The sequence below is a fragment of the Vicia villosa genome, unplaced genomic scaffold (genome assembly GCF_029867415.1).
Source record: "Vicia villosa cultivar HV-30 ecotype Madison, WI unplaced genomic scaffold, Vvil1.0 ctg.001053F_1_1_1, whole genome shotgun sequence".
NCBI classification, from domain to species: domain Eukaryota; kingdom Viridiplantae; phylum Streptophyta; class Magnoliopsida; order Fabales; family Fabaceae; genus Vicia; species Vicia villosa.
Window position 1 is genome coordinate 285,968 of NW_026705461.1, and position 16,153 is coordinate 302,120.

Below are 16,153 nucleotides of genomic sequence, written 5' to 3' on the forward strand. Positions count from 1 at the left end.
AGAACCTCACTTTCCTGTTTAGACAGGTACAAAATCAGGATCATAGTCCTGAACAGATCTAGAGATAGAAGACCCCTTCAGTTGATTCTTGAGGAAGGAAGTTCATTCTGCCAAAGAAGTCTAAAGCCTTCACATATTTGTTGATCAAGGATCTTGCTGATGATAAAACAGATGTTCTTGACATTTGGCCTTAATCTTCTATTTACCCAAAACCTAATAACAATGCATAATAGCATTGGAAATAACCCTTCATCAGATTTTTGAAAACGACCTTCTGTAGAGCTGGAGATAAAAGACATGTTATTTTCTCCCTGAAACTTGGATTTTCCTTTATGAGTGGACTTGAGAATCTCCCAAATATCGTTGGTCACACCACTTGTGATGATCAATCTAAACAATGCTTATTAGATCTATTAATCACACCTTCAGAGATACAATCTTGAAAACCTTCAACATTCTAGTGTCAATAGATTCCAGAATACTATCATTCTAGCTTTTCAAGAGACATACAGTACCAGAAAATTATCTCCTTGAAACTGACCCAATAAAAACACAAGGTTTCTGTTCTGATTCCAATTGAAATTCTCTAGTGCATGGTTGATATAACATGTTAATATTGATGTTCCAACATCAGAACATGACATCAAGACAGATGATATGACATCTGATCCTAATACATAATAATAGCATTCACATATAACTTTTGCACGCAGATAAATCACATATGGAAAACCAACACGAATCACATGTTGAGATTAAAGTCTCAACTCAAACAATAATGTCAAAACAGATGTATTGACATTATCGGTTGACATAACACACATTTACCACATAGAAAAATATGCAAAAAACAATTGCAGAATGGTAAATAACATAGAGGAATTGTTAACCCAATTCAGTGCAAGAACACCTAATATAGGGACTACCAAGCCAGGAAGGAAGTCCACTATGAGCAACATTAGTTCAAAGCTAAACAGTCTCAGTTTACAACTTCTCGACTAATTAATACCCAGTGTTACTTCTGCTTTGAAGTCGACATCTATACTTGAGAAGTCAACACCCCACAACCTAAATCACTGTAATGATATCTAACAGTCCCAATCCCAGTGACTGTTATAAAATAAGTCACAACTCTTGTGAAAAAACTAATCACAAACCTACGATAAAGAACAAGATCACACTTCCATCAAAATACTTAGTCTAACTTCACAGCTTCAACTAAGAACAATACTTGATCTTGCTTAAAAGCTTTGATTAAGAACAAAACTCAACTCTCATGCTTAAAAGCTTAAAGAGTGAGAACAATACTCAACTCATTATTTAAAGGCTTCTGAGTGAGAACATACAACTTAACAAACAACCAAGCAACATATAGTCTATCATACAGTATCAAAAGATACATGGGAGACTTGAAACACAAAAGACTCTTAAAACAGCAGACCTAAGACTTCCCCCAATTTGCAATTGTTAAGTTTTTCTTACATTAGGTTAGTGTTCTCTTTAAATAGTCTTTCGCAACCCATGGGCTTCGAAACCTTTGCCCTAATTCTTTACTTAATCCACATGTTAGGGACTGCACCAAATCTGCAGAAGTATCTTTTTGAATCTTGGAACAAATCTTCAAGTTTCCTAAATTCTTAAATCAACCAATTTTTGAAACTTTAATTCTATCTTGATTTGATTCTATAGTTCCATATTAAATCTTCTTGACTTGTAAATATTATTGAGATATATCTGAAGGAAATATCACAAAATCAAATCTGTCAAGATTTAAAACAACCTGTACTGATGTTCTGGTTCAGAATGTCATGATATCTGTTAGAACATTTTTCTTCAATATAAGCCTAAACTTTGTTGTATTAGTATAGTCAAGATGTTACGACATCTTGCTCAGCATCTTTCAAAAAACATGTTTTAGAAAAATTATTTCCAACCTTAAAATTATGGAACTAACAATCTCCCTCTCGGATAAATTTTGGCTAAAACAACCAAAGCCCAATTAAACCTGAAAATAGGAATAAAACCACAATCAAGACAATATATAGGATACAAGTTCTTTGAAAATATACATGTTGAAGAAGTCCAACATCGCTTAGTTTTCTGAATGAAGAGGGAGTCCAAGGCTATATATAAGATACAAGTTCTTTGAAGTTCCACATTGCTTAGTTTTATGAACAAATAGGGAGTCTAAGGCTATATATTGGATTCAAGTTCTTCGTTACAATATGCATAAGACAAAAACACTTTAAGCTTGTCTTTGACTTTCTTTGTTCTCTTATACTCTTGTATTAGAGTGTTGTGAGATGTAGTTAAGTATTTGTTTTGGAGGGTGTGGGTGTACTAGGAGTCTGTGCTATTTGAGAGTATATTATGTGTTGTAACTATTTTCACATAGTGTTATTCTCTGGTTGTCATTTTTCAACTGTCGTGATTTTTTCCTCCGGTTTTGGAGTTTTCACGTTAATCTCTTGTATTGTTATTGTGTTCCTCTTTTTCTTTATGATCTCTTTTTTCTAGACAACGTGAATAAGTAAAAACCTCGTGTCTAAAGTCGATGCAACATGGTTCAAGTAAATAAGTTGAAAACACGTATCAAGAAATGCATAATTTCAATCAAACCAACTTCCGATTTAATCATGAACTCTTCAATTTTCTTAAAAATTCATCTTGAAAGTGTGATTTAAATTAGATTTAAGAGTGATTCAAATCATGAAATAAATGTGAAATTCAAAATTTACTTTTATAGAAGTGATTCGAATCAAACGTTTCCCTGATTCGAATCAGATGTAAGTTTGATTCGAAATAAATAAATATCTTATTCAAATCATGGCTGAAATTTCATTTTATGATTTTGATTCTGGTTGTTTGATTCAAATCAAGACTTTTCTTGACTCGAATCAAATGTACAAAATTTGTGTTTTAAGTTCTTGATTCAAATCATTATCTCATTTGACTCAGATCATGATATTTTCTCTTGAATCGAATCATAAGGGTCATTTTACCCATTTTTAGTGCATTGACTCAAGCACATTTATAAATTTCTCTCTAGCTCAAAACCTCATAACTTTGAATGGTATTCAAAAACCTTAAAATATGATTTTAGAAAACACTTTTTTAAAATCTGTAGATTGCAACTGAAATCAATTCATCTTCAACCTCTAGCATATCATCATTCTTGAGTGTGCTAGTCAATTCGAAGGGATTGTGAGATTTTTTTGGGAGGAAATTCATTAGGAGCTAATATTTTGTGAAGTTGAGTTTCAGATCAAAGAATCATGTTGTGATTGTGTAGATGAGATTGAAAATCCAACAAACGGAAAAAGAGTTTTTTTTCTTGTCCATTGAATATTTTTGTAGAACTGAGTGAATGTTGCTATAAATGGAATTGGGAGTTTTCGTTACTTTAGATTAGACTAAGAGCTCGGACAAGGGACTTGCAGTAGGGTTCAGTGAAGAACGTTGCGAACAAAAGCTTGGAGCGAATTTTTGTTCTAGGAAGGTTAACATTCAAGATTAGATGAAGGTCTTGTGAAGTTCTCGCTCGTGAGTTGTTTACATCAGAAGAAGAACATTCAGATTGAAGCTTCTTAATTGTGCTTTTTATTTTTCAGCATTATCTAATTCCTTGATTGTATTAAAACACACGTTGTAACAATTGTTAAGTTGTGGAAGACTACGAAATTTAAAGTTCACCATTGAAGACTTAATTAGGCGCAAAACAAAGACAAACGCGTTGAACAAGTGTAAATACTGACACATTATAGTTTTATCGCTTGTTGTAGAATTGCATGTTGCTATATTTTATTAGTTTATAGCGATTTATTTGTAAACATAGGCCTGAGATAGATTCAATCATTTAATTCATCTTTCTAGTGATTTATTACTGTTTGTACTTTGTAATATTAGATTGACTATTTGATTAATAAAATTCAATTTGAACATCTCATATAAATTAAATTTGGTTGATTGATTCATTGATTAGCCAATTTCATCACGATCCAGAAAAATAAGGTCGACCTAGTCATGTCCGACAAAATAGTCTTATAACTCCGCACGACCTACTAGGGCAAGAAGCGGTTATATATATCTACCACGGCTAGGCAAAAATAATTACTTTTTTAACAAATAATTTTAAAGAATCCTCATTTACACCTGCAGGCATAATCACCAATATTGTACTTGTTGGAAATTATGAGCATTAATTTCATCAAGTTATGTTCCAAAATGAAAAATGTGAGAATGGCAATAAATGCTTCATAAATAGTCCCACATAGAAAGTGGAGCAAACTTTAAAAGCATTTATAAAGTACTTGGAACAATGTACATTCCAAAAGGAGCCAAAGAGATAAAGTGCCTGTTGAAAGAGTATTGTGGTGTACTTTTCGTTTATATCGTATCCACAGGGATTATTGCGATATCACCGCCGTTCTATAGCCTATTTTGTCTTGAGTTAATGTTACTTTAGTTTTAGGTTTGCAAAAGATCATTCAATTCTTTTAGTAGCAAAGAGTAAATTAATGAAAGTTCTAAGTTAAAGAAAATGTATCAAGATTCGATTTCATCGACCTAAATTTGTATGTTTCCTTATAAATAGATGCTTATGAACTTGCTAACGATCAATATAATTACGTATCGACACCTATATCGTCCGTGTCCGCAACGATATAGTTAGATTTACCGTATTGTTTAACCGACGATTTCTCCACCGTTTAAACAATACAAATAACGTTTTAAGAACCGATACTTAGTAAACATCAAACTCTAAATCCATGTCTGCAACTTATAGTTTGAAAGATGATTAGTTAGGTCTAGATACAAACATTGATGTCTCAAACATTTATACCAAAGGAAAAGCTTTAATAAACAAACTAAACCATCTATATTGATCATCACTTGTCCATAAACATATATTCACAAGAAAAACATACAAATGGCTAGGAAGATTACATCTTATCTTGATACAAAAGGGATTTAGCTATCCATGAGAATGGTAGCTTGCACAAGAAGGTAAGGATGAAGATCAACAAGCATCAAAGGCGATTAATCGACGATCAAGGCTTCCAATCTTCAACTCTATATTTGCTACAGTGTATATTGCTCTTGTTTCTCTCTAAAATATCTCCAACACCTCTCAAAAGTGATCTGGCCCATAAACAAATAAACAAAGTTTCGCATACCGCGCTTAGCGCGGTGCAGCCCGCTAAGCGCGCTATCAATAATTGCTTAAACCGCCCAACCGCGCTAAGCGGGCTCCAGACCTCGCTTAGCGCGGAACTCTCTGCCAGAACTTCTTTCTTTTCTTCAAAAGCGCGCTTAGCGGGCTCAACCCCGCTTAGCGCGCTACCTCTTTTCAGCAATCCTTGGCTTTGGTCTTGGAACATCATCAAAGTGCTTTTTCCATGGTCCAAGCTTCCAATTATCTATAAAAACTACAAAATCCAACATAGATTGCAAAGATAAGAACTATTCAACAATAATATAAATATAAGAATAAATATATACCAAATGACAATAAAATACTACTATTAACCACAAAAAGACTTGAGAGTTACCAAAAATTACCTAAGATATTTACACAAATTGGTAACTAACAACTCTCCCCAACTAAACCTTTATTTGTCCTCAAACGAAAACAAACACAAAAACAATCAACAAGCAAAACCAAGAGAGCACAAGCTAAGACAAGAACAAATGGGTGGTTCAAATTCCGTAAGCACACAAGCAACATCTCACCCTTGCTCAAATAATACCATGCTTGAGATACTAATACTAAATACACAATTGATGTAAACAGCTCCTAAAACAAAATAAGTTCAAAATTGAATCACAACCTACACACTTCTCTAGTAAGAGACAAAATTGAGGACCTAACACTCACACAACAATGTCGCCAACATCCAGAATTAATTATGCAATCATCTACACAACATTTATATAAAAAGCGTAAAAGCAAGAATCACAAAGACTTTAGGGTTGAAACTTGGGTTGGTTAACAAGGAAGTGTCATTTCTCAAGGCCATTGAAACAAAAGGGGTCAATTCCTAAGAGAGCATTCAAATCATGATTATATCCACACATCCTTATCAACCGATCACACAATTTTATTGCTCAAGAGTTCATCTTTTTATTTTGTTGGAACTAGCTATATACAAAGCTCTTCTCTTTTCCTTTTTCTTTTTCTTTTCTCTTTTTCTTTTCTCTTTTTCTTTTTCTCTTTTTCTTTTTCTCTTTTTCTTTTTCTCTCTTGAGCAATTATTTATTTTCTTCTACACACCAATACAACCAAGATCAAAATTTTATTCTCCCCAACTTGAATATTACCACCACATAATCACGAATGCTCCCTATTCTAAGGCGAAAAGGAATCAATCCTAACCACATTTCATGGTACTTTTCAAGGTTCAAAGAAAGTCATCAAGATTCAAATCAAAAATCGGCAATTATAAGGCATGACATGATACCGATTGAATCTTGGCAAAATGGCTCAAAGTGGTTAGCAAATACTCACACACTCACCGGGTAGGTTATATTTGGAAGAGAAGTTATACTCGTAATGCGAAACAAAATGCTTTGATCACTTTCATGCTTTACACAATTAAAATAAAAAACGCAAGATTAAACATAATAAACACGAGTTAAACGCACGTTGTTGGTAACCACAAAATAATATATATATGTACAATGGAAAGGCTCCTCACACTAGTTTTAGAACTAAAATGATTCATTATTGAACTATATTTGTTAAAGAAAATATGACATCTCATTTGTACAATTACAAGCATCTCATTCATGGTATATTAAAGGAACGGTAGAAATGTACCTTGCACGTGCTAATTTCACACTATATCATCACCGCCCCAATTGGTTGTAAAAGCTTGCTTCATCAAAGGAAGCACTTTCACAAGAACAACAACAAAAATTTAAAAACACAATTGCATATGTATAAAGAAATAAAAGCAATTAAACTAAAAACTTAATAAATTAAAAACAAACACCAACAGGTGTCAAAATATCCAAAAAGGCATAGCAATGCCTAGGGTTCAAAATACCTCATCCTATAAAAGGACGGAACAAAAACTACAAAGCTTAAGTCAAAAATAAAAAAAACTAGTACTAAACATACTAACTAAACATACTAAGTATCAACTAAAAAGAACTACTCATCCTCATCATCTTCCACATTCTCATTCTCGCCACCATCTCCCTCCTCCTCAGGAAATGGACTGACCTCAGGCCAATTAGCATAATCCACCAAATCTTGGCGAGAACTCCACGGATGAGCCACATGGGGCTCCATCATCTGCAACCTCAGCTGAGACATAGCGTCATGCATAAACATGAATGCTCTCTGATGTGCCATATGAAATGCCAAGTTCTCCTCTCTATCAGGATCACTACGGCGGCGAGCAGGGCGAGCAGCAGCAACAGGAACAGCAGTTAACCTGGATAAACAATAACGCTCAATAAAAGTATCATCAATAAAAGTGTCAATGGACATAAGCCCCTCAGAAGGAATCTGCACTCTAGCTTTCCTGCACAGATTCATGATCAAACCCGGGAATATCAACTTGCAGGGAGCACGATCACCATGGCGAGTTCCACTCAAAGCAACCCTCTTCAGCTCATTCGCAATAATGCGAGTAATATCAATCGGCTCATGCTCAATCATACGAGCAACCAAAGCAGCAGACTCAGCAGGTAAAGAAGAAGTGTGACTCCTAGGCCTCAAATTATGAAGGACCACAGACATGAGAATCTGAGCATTAGTAGACAACGACTTCCTAGAGAATTTCTGGGGCTGCTGTGAAGGATTAAGATCATAAGATTGCCCAACCGAACACAAGACCTCCCTCAGATGTTCCCAATCGAAATTACCCCTTGCTAATTGCACATGATACCCACACAGCTCACCATCCTCAAAAGGTAATTGAGTTCCAAGAAACTCACGGATAGCCTGACGAGAAAAATCAATTTCCTTACCACGCACCCAAGTTTTGAACTCAAAGGGAACACCTTCAACCGGAAATTCTTCATTTGGAACGGCATTAGCATAGAACTCTCTTACAATCTCCAAATGAAACTTAGGTGCAGGCTCACAAAGTCTAAGCCAACCATACTCCTCAATGGTGCGATGACACCATCCATAGGTTCCCTCAGGATTGATCCTCACAATTCGCTCTGGCCACCATGTCCTAACCTCTAACTTCTTGTACCTTGCCTCCTGGACATGACTCTTAAAACGGTTTTGATTAAACGGAATAGCCCTAGGTGCTTGAGAAGAACTGCCACCTTCGGTTCCGGTCTTTCTTTTCTTAGAGCCCAGGAATTTCGGTCCCATCTGAAATGATTAAAGAAATAGCACACAAAAACCAATATGTTAACACATTATATAATCAAAAATTAAACAGCCCTAGTATGAATCAAAGAACAAGATCACTCCCCCTGCATCAAACAAAAACAGGCAGAAGAGGGGATTTTTCTGAAATCCCCAGACCGCGCTAAGCGCGCCTACCGCGCTAAGCGGGCTCTGCGATTTGCAGAAAAAATCCCCTGCGAACCAGGGTTTCATCCATGCATTTCCAGCACCCAAATATGATTCTAAACAAGCACAAAGCACTGGAAACCAGATTGAATCACTAAGTTTTCAAAATAACAACCCTAACCACAAAATTTCTATTCCTAAACTAAAATTAAACCCTAATAAATAAAACAAGCATAAAGAAATAGCAAAGGAAATGGAGAAATTACCTTGGTGAAGATGAAGGAGAAGACAAACAAGGAATTTGAATGCTAAGCAACACAAAAATGGAGAAACAAAGAGAGAAATTTCTTTAGGAGAGCAAAATGAGGGAAATGAGGCAACAAGACCTCAAAACCCTATTTTCTCCACTCAGAAACGTGCTGGGCCGGGTCAAAAACATAAAGGCCCAAAATTGCAATATTTTTTTTTCTGAAAAACCAACCCGCGCTAAGCGGGCTCTGAAGCGCGCTAAGCGCGCAAGTCTCTGGAACTTGGGGTTCCAAAATTGCAAAAGCGCGCTAAGCGGGCTAGTGGCGCGCTAAGCGCCCTTGACAGAACACAGAAAAATTTTTCTTCCACCAGCAAGTGTAACTTTACCGGTAGACTGATTGTGGCTCGACCAGAACGCATAAAACATAAACGGTAAAAAACACATAAAACAAGCTGAATATTTACAAATTGGGGTGCCTCCCAATAAGCGCTTTGTTTAACGTCGGTCAGCTCGACGGTCAAAGGCAATCAAGGATCACCAAACGATAAAACACAAGTTTCACGATTAAAATCGCATCCTCGATAAACCTTCAACCTCTGACCATTAACTACCCATTCTTGCTTTGATTTTTGGTCCTCTATCACAATAGCCCCATGGCTTCTAACCTCTTTGACCAAAAACGGTCCGGACCATTTAGACTTCAACTTTCCCGGAAAAAGTCTTAACCGGGAATTGAAAAGTAAAACTAATTGCCCTACCTTAAAGTCCTTCATTCTAACCTTACTATCATGATAGAATTTGGTCTTTTCCTTGTAAATCGAATTAGACTTATAGGTGTGGACCGTCCTTTCGGGCCATACCCCTCCGTGGGTGGGATACGTGAACTGACTCTTTTTTGTCGATCGGACGCTTTCGCGTCACTTTTGAAAAAGTTTACAGAGTCGCCACCGACCTTTTATTTTATCCAATGAAGGAAAGGTTTATAAAAGAAACAGAAAAAAGACCTTTGAGAGATTCTGGGTAAGGGGGTAGGTTATACAAAGGGAAGGTGTTAGCACCCTTTGTATCCATGGTTATCCATGGGCTCTTTAGTTTGCTTAGCTCATTTGCTTTACTTTTCAATTGATTCGGAATGCTTTACCTGTGTTTTTGAAATACCTTTGCAAATAGAATTTGTAATGATCCTTGTGCGGATATATACAAATGCTTGTTTATCTTTCGAAAGATGTTTTGAAAAGATCGTTAATTTTGTAATGATCCGTGTTTGGATGTATACAAAATATTGTCTTTTGGAAAATTCGTTTTAAAAAAACAACAGTGTATGAGAATTTTGTTTGTTTTGATTTTGAGCAAGCAAACTAGGAGGTCTACCCTGAGTTAGGAGGTCTTTATCCTTGTTCCCTTTAAAAATCTATCCATTCGTCGGATATAAACAAAAGGTTCGATTTTGTACTCGAAACAGTAGAAATGTAACTTTGATTTTGAAAAGAGTGAAAAGGGGTTACCCTAGGAGGTGCAAATGTGATTGTGATTGAATTCAGATATTTATCTTTGAAGTTAGTGATCTGACGGTTCAGTTTTATCTTTGACATACACGCAGTTTATATGGGTGCTGGAAATTAAAATGCGGAAATGTAAAGTGCAGAAAGTAAATCTACGCTATTACATCGATTGTGCGGGAAATGTAAACTAGCCTATTTACATGAATTTGACATCCTATACATTTATCTAGGAATTTTAAATTGCAAGAAATAAAAGGCATATTTTTGTATTTTTGTGATTTATTTTAAATATAATTAATGCATTATTAATTAATTTAAAATAAAGAAAAGATGGAAATATGATTAAACCTAGCAAATAAGTTTAAAAATATGTACAAAATGTTTGTTAATTGATTTTAGAACAAAACTAATTTTTTTTGAATTTTTGAAATTTGTTTTTGGATATTTTAAGTTAATCAAAACATAATTATGCAAATAATTACACAAATAATTAAAACTTAAAGAGAAAATTATCCTAAATATGTACAAAATTAGTTTATGATATATAAACAATATTTAACACAAAGAACAATTTTTTTTATGATTTTTTGACTAATTAAAATAATTAATAAGCAAATATACAAATACATACTAATTAATTATGAAAAATATTGAAATTTTGAAGAAAAATAAAATATTTTTGTTTCATAAAATAATATATTATTTTAGAAGTTTAAAATATTTTTTGTGGAATTTTTGGAAGTTTTTAACTATTTTTAATTAATTTATCAAAGAAACTAAAATAAAAATAGAAAATAAAATTAAAAAATATAAGGATACTGATCTGGTGTGGCAATTAATGAAGGAGCATGGTGAGCTTGCATGTGTGAGGCGTTGGATTGGCTTTGAGATTGATCCAAGGGCACAGATTTGTAGGTGCATGGTATGATGGTGTACACTGAATCCAAGGGGATTCAAAGTCTTTGCAGGGGCCCACGCTGGATTGACCAGCGAATAAGATTTGAGGGAAGGGCCACCTTGGCGCGCTGAAAAGTCAGACGAACCACGCTTGGACGCGTGGTCGTCTTCAACCTCCAGAAGTGAGGTTTTCAGCTTCAAATAGCGGGGGTTTTTAACCTCCCCTATTTGGACGTTAAAATTCCAGTTTTTTAACAACCTATGAACCTGCAAAAAAATACGAGTTAGCGATAGAAACAAGTGACCCAGATCCACTAATTAGAGTGTCCTGAATCCAAATATGACATTTGTTTTAAGGTTTGAAGCTCCTAGCTATGGATACGAAGAAGATGAAGCTTAAACACTCATGGACTCGTTTTAATGGTGGAGCCTGATCCTCACGTTGGAACACTCATGCTAAGGCCCAGATCACACATATAGGTCCCCATAAGGATGTTAGGGTGGTTAGTTTGCAGTGAAATTAGTTGCATATACAAAAACGAAAATAAAACTCATATGTACATGAAGAGCTTTAAGTGCTTTATACGACTCTCATATGTCTATATTTAGAGCTCAATCTTACTCTATAATGTTTGAGGAGATGATTAGAAGTGTTTATTGGTATTGATATTGATTGGAAATTTGAATTTGAAAATTACAAAGTATATGCAAATTTTGAGAATTTTTGTGATATTTCTTGCTATACTCTTGCCCTATTTCGTGTGTCCTCCCGTCTGTCCTTCTATTGTGGATGTATGATGCTTCTTTTATAGCCCAAAGTTGCTTGGAACTCAAGCTAAGAAGCTTTGTTGTCTTTGTTGAAAGTTTGATTTTTAAAATATTAAAAATCTTTGAATTGTTGACCAAGCTTGACTCCATTCAATGCTCTTGTCTTGCTCTTCAATTCTTGCAGAAAAAATGAAGATTCCTTGAAGTGAGTCATACTTGGAGGCCAAGCAACCATTATCCATGCATTTTCCTTTTAATTTTAATCTTAAAGTAAGATAAAATTATGCAAAAAATGGCCAATAAAGATGTGGGCTTTGTCTTGGTCGTGGGGGGCCCATAGTAACATGGCAAAGATGTTTGGACCATAAAAACTTGGCATCTTTTGGAAAAAAAACATTTTTGAGCAATGTTGATTTCATGCATTTTCCCAAAATTTAGCCAACTTCAACAAGGTGTAAATCCTTCAATTTTTGTCATATGAAGGAGATCTTGCACTTTTTGGAAACCTCAAAGAGTCCTCTAACCAATGTCTTTGGTCTCATGTCAAAATGATTTTTGGTTCTCCTTGTGTGTCCATTTGAAAAAAGTGTCTTTTTGTTGACTTTGAAAATGACCTGTAATGTCTTTGGCCATATTTTTCAAATGGTGAATGCTATGACCATGGGATCAATTGCATTTGAAAGATAATTGAATTTCCTTCAAAATGAGCTTTGGTTGACATTTTTTGGATGAAGGATGAGAGAGTTATGATTAGTCAAAGTTGAGTTGACTTTTCAGGCAAAAACCCTAATTTTGAATCTTAGGGTTTTGTTGATTTTTGATCTTTCCTTGATGAATTGTGATCATCCAATGATCAAATGTTGAATCCTTTGACAAAATATGGACTTTGACAAAAAATTTCATTTTTGACTGTCAGTTGACTTTTTTGGTCAAACGGGTCGTCTGTTGACTGTTTGAGCTGCTGACGGTGCGTCTGAGTGAATTGAAGTTTGAAAATTTGTATGATGGTACTTTGAGATGTATGGATGTATATGAAATCCATTTGAGCTCCCAAAACTTGTTGCTCCTGTTAAAACAAGAAAAACCCTGATTAGGGACTGTCTGTATAGGAGGCAGTTAAGCGTACCTGATTTTTGTGCAGTGTTGAGTTTCTGCTAATCATGTGATATTCAGAAGACTTCTAACACAAAAATCTTGGAAATTTGAATTGTGAATGATTGATTTGATTGTTTGTACAAATCACTGTGAATTGTACTGTCTGCAGTTTGTCTGTCAACCGACTGTTCGTGTACTGAAGCAGCAGTTAAAGTGAAAAATCAACCGTCAAAGTTAATTTTCTTCTTTTTTTTTTTTGTTGTTATTTTTGTTTTTGTTTGGTGTGAAGCATGAAAATTTATTTACATGACTTGTTAGAAAACAGAAACATAATAAATAACTGATATTTACGGTATGCGGGCAAAATTACCGATAATAACCTGAAAATTATTTAATGCACAGAAATAGAAATATTTGACTGGCAGAAAATACACAAAATATTATCTTAGTAATTAAGCAATATTATGACAACTAGTACAACATTTAATACTGACAGTATAAATGTTACATACTATATTGAAAAGTACGACGAATAAACGGTACGTTTAAGAAAATAAGAAACACGACAAATTTTAAAAATGACGGTTGACGAACCATGCTATGATTAATAACATGTAGAGGAGTGGGAGTGCAACCATTGCAGGTCCACACTTCTCAGGACTGTGTAGGCAGAAGAAAGTCATGATCACCATAGCAATGGTGATGACTGTAAGAAACAGTGTCTCTATCCATTTTGCCATTCTTGCTAGGAAAGAAGAAAGAAAATGGATGATGAAGTAGAAATTTGAAAGATGATTTAGAATTTGATGTGAGATTTGTGGGAAGAATGAGAGGTATTTATAGAATGGAAAGATGATAGAGACGTTGGGGAATGATGTGATTCCGTACAAAAGGAAATTTGAGTGGTAGTGAGATTTGAAAGAAAGTGTAAGGTATTGTTGGGAAAAGAGAGATGGATAGAATAAAGTTGAGATTTGAATTTGAAAGGATAGATTTGAAAAGATTTTGAAAATAATGGAATATAGCACAAAAGTTAGTGGGAAAACAAAAACAATTGTTACCAGTACAGTGTGAGTTTCCTGCTTTTGCGCCTGCAAAAAGATTTAACCCTGCATGAACTGTGTTAGTACTATTTATCTGTAAAATAAATAAATAGTATTTGTGAAGTAAAGAACAGTATTTGGCGTTTGCGTAAGAATAAATTCCACTGTAAGCCAAGTTACTGTGTAAGAAAAATTCTGAAAACCAAGTTCTTCATATGTCAGGATATTTTGAAAAAATCCATGTTTATATGAGACTCTTAATTTTCATATTGAAACTTTCCTGAAAAAAGAAGTGGGCAAATTTTGGGGTATAACACACTTGAAAGAAAAAGATGAAATGCTTGATATCCAAGATGGTTGGTTGATGGAAAAGGAAGATCAGATTCGTCATCAAGAAGAGTTGCTTCAACAACATGGTGAAAAGCGAAAGAGACCACAAGAAGATTCAGTCGCATGGAAAGAAGTTGCTGATAAGCTGATGGTCGAGAATGCTCATTTGAAGGCCTTTTATGAAGATGAATTGGAGAAGCTCCGTAGGAAGCTGCAGAGAGGAGTTGGATCTTCATCAGAAGTGTTCCCTTCTAATTTTTAGCTTTTCCTTTATTTTGTAATTTTGGATCTTTGAATCCTTTTGTATGCTTTTCCATGACTAATGAAAGAATATTGTTATGTTTTATGATGTTTTTGCTAATGTTTACAATTAATGTCTTAAAAGTTCCTGGAAAACCAAAATAAAGATCATTTGCATTGCATTTCATGCATCATTCTGCATTTTGGTCCTGCTTCCGAAAGTATTCCCGAGGTCTTATTCAGTGTTCTTCATACAGAATCAAGCTGTCTCACCGGTATAATACTCGAGCTAACTGCAAGAAGAAGATGGAAGGTCTTGAACAAGAGAATCGTGAGCTACGTGAAGAGGTTGTTACTTTGAGATCTGGTGTGGATCGTCTCACTGCTCTAGTTGAGACATTGATGGCTGCTCAGAATCAGAATCAGAATCAAGTTCCTACTCCCAATGCCCAAGCTCAGGGTCAGACCACTGTGATTTCTGAAATTGCTGCTACAACCATTCCTGCTGTTCCTGCTGGTGCTACTCAGCAACGAATGCCTAATGGATATCCCTGGGGCATGCCTGAAGGTTATTTGTCTGTTCCTGAGATGACTCGTCCGTTGACTCCTGTTATGGTCAACACCTCTCCTATTGTTCATACTGGTCCTTTTGTCCCAGAGCCCATTTATGATGCTTCTCCAAGTGAAATTCATGACAGAATGGATGGTTTCCAAGATCAGTTTGAAGAACTGCAAAAAGAGATGAAAGCCTTGCGTGGGAAAGAACTGTTTGGAAAGAATGTGCATGATCTTTGCCTTGTTCCCAATGTGAAAGTACCTGCTAAGTTCAAGCTGCCTGAATTTGAGAAGTACAAAGGAAATTCCTGTCCTCAGGCACACCTGGTGATGTATATAAGGAAGATGTCCACTCACACTGATGATCAACGTCTGTTGATTCACTATTTCCAAGACAGTTTGACTAGAGCTGCTTCTAAGTGGTATATGGGCCTTGATAGCACCCATATTCACACTTTCAATGACTTGGCTGAAGCGTTTGTGAAGCAATACAAGTATAATGTGGACATGGCTCCTGATAGGGATCAATTGCGAGCTATGATGCAGAAAGAGAAAGAATCCTTCAAGGAATATGCTCAGAGATGGCGTGAGGTTGCCGCCCAAGTGATTCCTCCGATGGAAGAAAAAGAGATGACTAAGATTTTTCTGAAGACTCTTGGTCCGTTTTATTATGAGAAGATGATTGCAAGTGCTCCTGTAGACTTCACTGAAATGGTCGGTATGGGTGTCAGATTGGAAGAAGCTGTGCGAGAAGGTCGTTTGGTTTGAAATGACAATTCATCTGGTGGTGCAAAGAAGTATGGTTCTTCACTCCAGAAGAAGAAAGAATCAGATGCTAATGCTGTTTCTCATGGGAGGAATAGTCGATTCAGAAATCAATCTCAACAAGTGGCGTCAGTGACTCCTGTTGTGAATTCAGTGCCTGTGGCTCCTGTTAATCAACAACCAGCAAGGCGGAATCCGTACCCTCGGATTAATATTGATCCTATCC